We start from the raw sequence: 5,110 nt of genomic DNA on the forward strand, positions 1-5,110 counted from the left end.
CAGACCGCATGGCTATCCCGCGCGGCTCCCTCTGAATGTTCATTGGAATACTGTATCAAAATTTAAAGTACATTGTCAAGAACATTTCGAGATTGTAATACCGTTTCCACTCGATGTACTGCAAATTTATTGATACACTACATATATTAAAACACGGGTTTATTCGAACGCAATATTGTGGCAAAATTTCAAAGCAATCGGTGAAAAACTTTCGGAGATATTCGGTTTTGTAGAAACTAACATTTACATTTTAATTTATATGGGTTATTTAGACTGACCATAATAGGTCATTAAGGCCTTCTATTACGTCTTAACAGGTCAGCGCATAAAAATTATATAGCAATCAGAATAACGATAATTTGCATTAATTATAACTATAGTGTGTTGACTGACGATAGTAGTAACAAATATATAAGGCATTACGACTGATATTGATCGATTTAGCACATTTGAAGCCGTAGGAATATTATCAGAAGTGGAAGGGATAACGAAAGAGGAGAAGACTGAAATGGAAATGTCAATTCCTATGAAGAAAGAACGTAGACTAACATCGAAAGAAACCTCTGTAGACAATGGGAAGGCGAAAGTGGTACGGAAAGGAAGGTTGACAAAAGTGAACTGCAGGGAAGAAAAAGGAAGACAGCTATTGTAATAGAGGCAACAGCCTTGCCGCAGTGGATACACCGGTTCCCGTGAGATCGCCGAAGTTAAGCGCTGTCGGGCGTGGTCGGCACTTGGATGGGTGACCATCCAGCCGCCATGTGCTGTTGCCATTTTTCGGGGTGCCCTCAGCCTCGTGATGCCAATTGAGGAGCTACTCGACCGAATAGTAGCGGCTCCGGTTGAAGAAAACCATCATAACGACCGGGAGAGCGGTGTGCTGACCACACGCCCCTGCTATCCGCATCCTCAACTGAGGATGATACGGCGGTCGGATGGTCCCGATGGGCCACTTGTGGCCTGAGGACGGAGTGCTTTTATTGTAATAGAACATGAACCATTAGTTGTCTTTTGAAGTTTGAAATGATTTTTTTCTCATGTTTTGAGGAAGATTGTTCCAAAGGTGGTTTCCTAATCCAGAAAATGATTTAGAAAACATAGCAGTGTTACGTAGCGGTGCAGAGAGGATACTACTTTGTTGAGAACGAGTATTTTTGCTTTGCTGTTCAGAGAGGTTAGCACCACACCCCGAATACTAAGCATAACGTTACCCGATGATTGGGTATTCGCTTTTTTCGGCGTTGGTATATTCATACTTTTCCATTGCTCACTTTACTCGTTTGTCTCAGGTCGTACTGTACATTCAGCACCCGTGCACGGTGATTAGACTGCTAAAGAAGTCAATGAGGATTGATCTGACACAGAGTTAACATTTTCACCACTGGCACGGTTCGACGGGTTTGGATGGCTGTGAACTGTCTCTGAAATCAGCGCACGGCAACAGGTTCAAAACGTACTACAGGTCACCACTTGACAGTGGCCGAGGAGGACTCGGCCGAAAGCTCGTGGATTTTAAACCACTTGGCGGGGAGCCCTATAAACTTCTATTAGTACATGTCGCCGTGAAACTATGCACTCCTATAGTACTGCAGGTTGTTCGAAACTAGTTCATTACTGATTTTCACTTTTTCGATTACCGCCTCGATTGTGATACGACGATATTTGGACATCAGGCTCTACACTGCTCTTGCAACTCCTTACCCTCCGCAGACAGACGATCTGACGTATCGTCATTCAGCGCTGTTTGACCACACTGGAAGCGCCTGCGCCACCGAAACACCATGCCATTTGATGGTGGCGTATTTCCGTTCATTTCACAAGGTCACTGTGGATTTTTATAGCACTGTTTCCTTTCAGACGCAGAAATCTAGAGAGATCTGAAGAGTCAAAGAAACTGGTACACCAGCATAATATCGTTTAGGGCCTTGGGATCACGCAGAAGTGGCATGGACTCGAATAATGTCTGAAGTAGTGCTGGAGCAAATTGACCACATGAATCATGCTGGACTGTCCATAAACCCCTGAAGAGTACGAGGAGGTGGATACGTTGCAAGGCATCCCAGATATTCTAAATAACGTTCATGACTGTGGAGTTGGATGGGCAGCGGAAGTGTTTAAACTCAGGAGAATGTTCCTGGAGCCGCTCTGTAGCAATTCTGGGAGTGTGTGGTGTCGCATTGTCCTGCTGGAATTGCCCTAGTCCGTCGGAATGCACAATGGACAAGAATGGATGAGGTGACCAGACAGGATGCTTAGGTACGTGTCACCTGACAGACTCCCATATCACTCCAATTGCACACACACCATACCATTACAGAGCCTCCACCAGCTTGAACAGTCCCCTGCTGACATTCAGGGACCATAGATTCACGAGGTTGTCTCCATACCTGTACACATCCATCCGCTCGATACAATTTGAAACGAGCCTCGACCGACCAGGCAACTTGTTTCCGCTCAACAACAGACCAGTGTCGGTGTTGACGGACCCAGGCGGGGCGTAAAACTTTGTGACGTGCTGTCATAAAGGGTATAGGATTGGGATTTCGGCTCCGAGAGCCCATATCGATTATGTTTCGTTGAATGGTTCGCATGCTGACACTTGTTGATGGCTCAGCATTGAAATCTACAGCAGTTTGTGGAAGGGTTACACTTCAGTCACTTTGAAGGATTCTCCTCAGTCGTCTTTGGTCCCGTTCTTGCGGGGTCTTTTTCCGGCCGCACCGATATCGGAGATTGATGTTTTACCGGATTTCTGATATTCACGTACACTCGTGAAATGGTCGTGCGGAAAAATCCCCACTTCATCGCTATCTCGGAGATGCTGTGTCCCATCGCTAGTGCGCCGACTAAAGCACCACGTTCAAACTCACTTAAATCTCGATAACCTGCCATTCTAGCAGCTGTAACCGATCTAACTGCGGCAGACACTTGTCTTATATAGACGTTGCCGACCGCAGCGCCGAAATCTGCCTGTTTGCATGTCTCTGTATTTGTATACGTATGCCTACACCGGTTTCCTTGGTATTTCAGTGTAATTACCGCACAGCACTGCGTTGTATCAAAGGAATGTGCAATTTCGTTCTAACATCCTTAGGAGCATGATACGATACAGGTACCTGCAAAGAAATATTTAATCATTCAAGCAGCTTAGGAGAATAATAAAGCTTTATGACCATCCCTCGTAGATGTTCTCATTAGTAGCTGCGTCTTTATGGCACTCTTCTCGTGGGTTACCATCGAGAGAAGTGAGGCACATTTCAGTTCAGTCACCGATTCTTTCACCAGCTCAATGTATTTACGCTAATGATAAAACGAACAAAATTTTTGAAAAAACTGTACTTCAGTTCATTCATTTGAAAAATTTTAGGAATTAGGAGGTATCAAAAAGTTGACACCCGGAATCCTAGTGGCAAGGTAGAGTAGGAAAGAAACTGACAGGATCCTTCGATGAGAACAGACTGTGCTATAAAAGATGTCTTACAGGGAACATTGAGTAAATAAAAGATCAAACGACAGAAAAAAGATCAGGTAATAAACAACTTGAGAATAAATTAGACGCAATGCAAAAATAAAGGCATGGTGCAGAAGAAGAGAGAATGTAGTATGCTACGCTTGCGCTGATAGCTTTATGTCCAGTACAGAATTTACAATGTAGACGAGATAAGAAAGAATATTTTCAGCCGGCCGCGGTGGTCTCGCGGTTCTAGGCGCGCAGTCCGGAACCGTGCGACTGCTACGGTCGCAGGTTCGAATCCTGCCTCGGGCATGGATGTGTGTGATGTCCTTAGGTTAGTTAGGTTTAAGTAGTTCTAAGTTCTAGGGGACTTATGACCACAGCAGTTGAGTCCCATAGTGCTCAGAACCAATATTTTCATAAAAACTGACTACTGAGTTCTACGTACCATTTCCCAGTACGATGAAAGATCGTTCTATCTAGATAAACGATGAAATATTTGTCAGTTTTATCGAAAACTGCTCAAAAAATTATTTTCCTCACTCTAACTACATTCATTATTATTTTGTGATTCCTTTTTGTCAAAAACTACTTCCTCAGTACTGTCTTTACCTTAGGAAATTGCTAAGTACAGCTAGTTGTGGGATCGAGATAAACCAAAATTTCAATCCTCAGTGCAATTCAATACAACGAACCATCCCTACAATTGGTAACGAGACAATATATCTTACTTACGCTACTGTTTAGTCTGTCAACGTGTCCTGACAGGACATTTCAAGTATAAACTGCACAAGCTTTGTCTCTTTACCGCTATAAAATTTGTTAGCATGGTAAAGTGCCTGCCAAATTGGAAATGTTATTAGAACATGTAGCCGACATCACGAGAAACAAAACATTTTAATTCTTTCCCGCAGCGACGACCCACGGTCAAGAAGAACAGGTCATCACCGCTACTTACAAATTATGGCTCGTAGATACCCTGAGCGCAATGCATGATTCGACGCCGATGTGGGTCCAGATAGTGTGCAACGGTCTCCACACGAACGAATTCGCGCATATGTATTGAAAGTTGCTTGTTAAATTGCTGCTTTCAGTGTTCAGCTATATTATTACTGCCTGTCTCGAACCACTTGTGTTGGTTATCAGTCAACGTGTGGTGGAGCCCCCTACTATCTCTATATAAGCGGCGGCCCCAGCTCCTAGCAGCCAGTCGTCGACTCACCTCGGAAGATGTTCTCCGTAGTTGAGAACGAAACGTCAGGGAGAAGAAGTTCTACAGATCGACCACGGCAACTTAGCCCGGAAGAGTTTACTGATAAAGACGCCGGCCGTGAAAGCCTACATGGAATGATTCACTTGTGTTGGTGTTTCTAAGTGCTGATGTGTTTCTCTATTCACATGATTTTTGAGTTAATTGTATGGCATGGAACACATGTAATATTTCTTAATTTAACTTCCCTGGTCATTGGCATGGTACTCAAGTGCAATCACCCCAGTACGTGATCGCGTGCAGCCTGTGGGTCTGATAGCTGATGCATTCGGTAATTCTTGACTAATATTTCATACCACAGACGGCATCCACTATTCTAAACGTTACGTACTTCCGTCCTACTGCAAATAAGGTAGGTTCCAGTTAGCTACAACTTGGAAATACGT

At 44.0% G+C, this 5,110-nt stretch overlaps 1 pseudogene; it reads left to right on the forward strand.

Annotated features, from left to right (window-relative positions):
- Window positions 1-656: 656 nt before the first annotated feature.
- Window positions 657-773, forward strand: LOC124719159 (annotated as a pseudogene).
- The last annotated feature ends 4,337 nt before the right edge of the window (window positions 774-5,110 follow it).

The sequence above is a fragment of the Schistocerca piceifrons genome, chromosome 1 (assembly GCF_021461385.2).
Source record: "Schistocerca piceifrons isolate TAMUIC-IGC-003096 chromosome 1, iqSchPice1.1, whole genome shotgun sequence".
In the NCBI taxonomy this organism is placed as follows: domain Eukaryota; kingdom Metazoa; phylum Arthropoda; class Insecta; order Orthoptera; family Acrididae; genus Schistocerca; species Schistocerca piceifrons.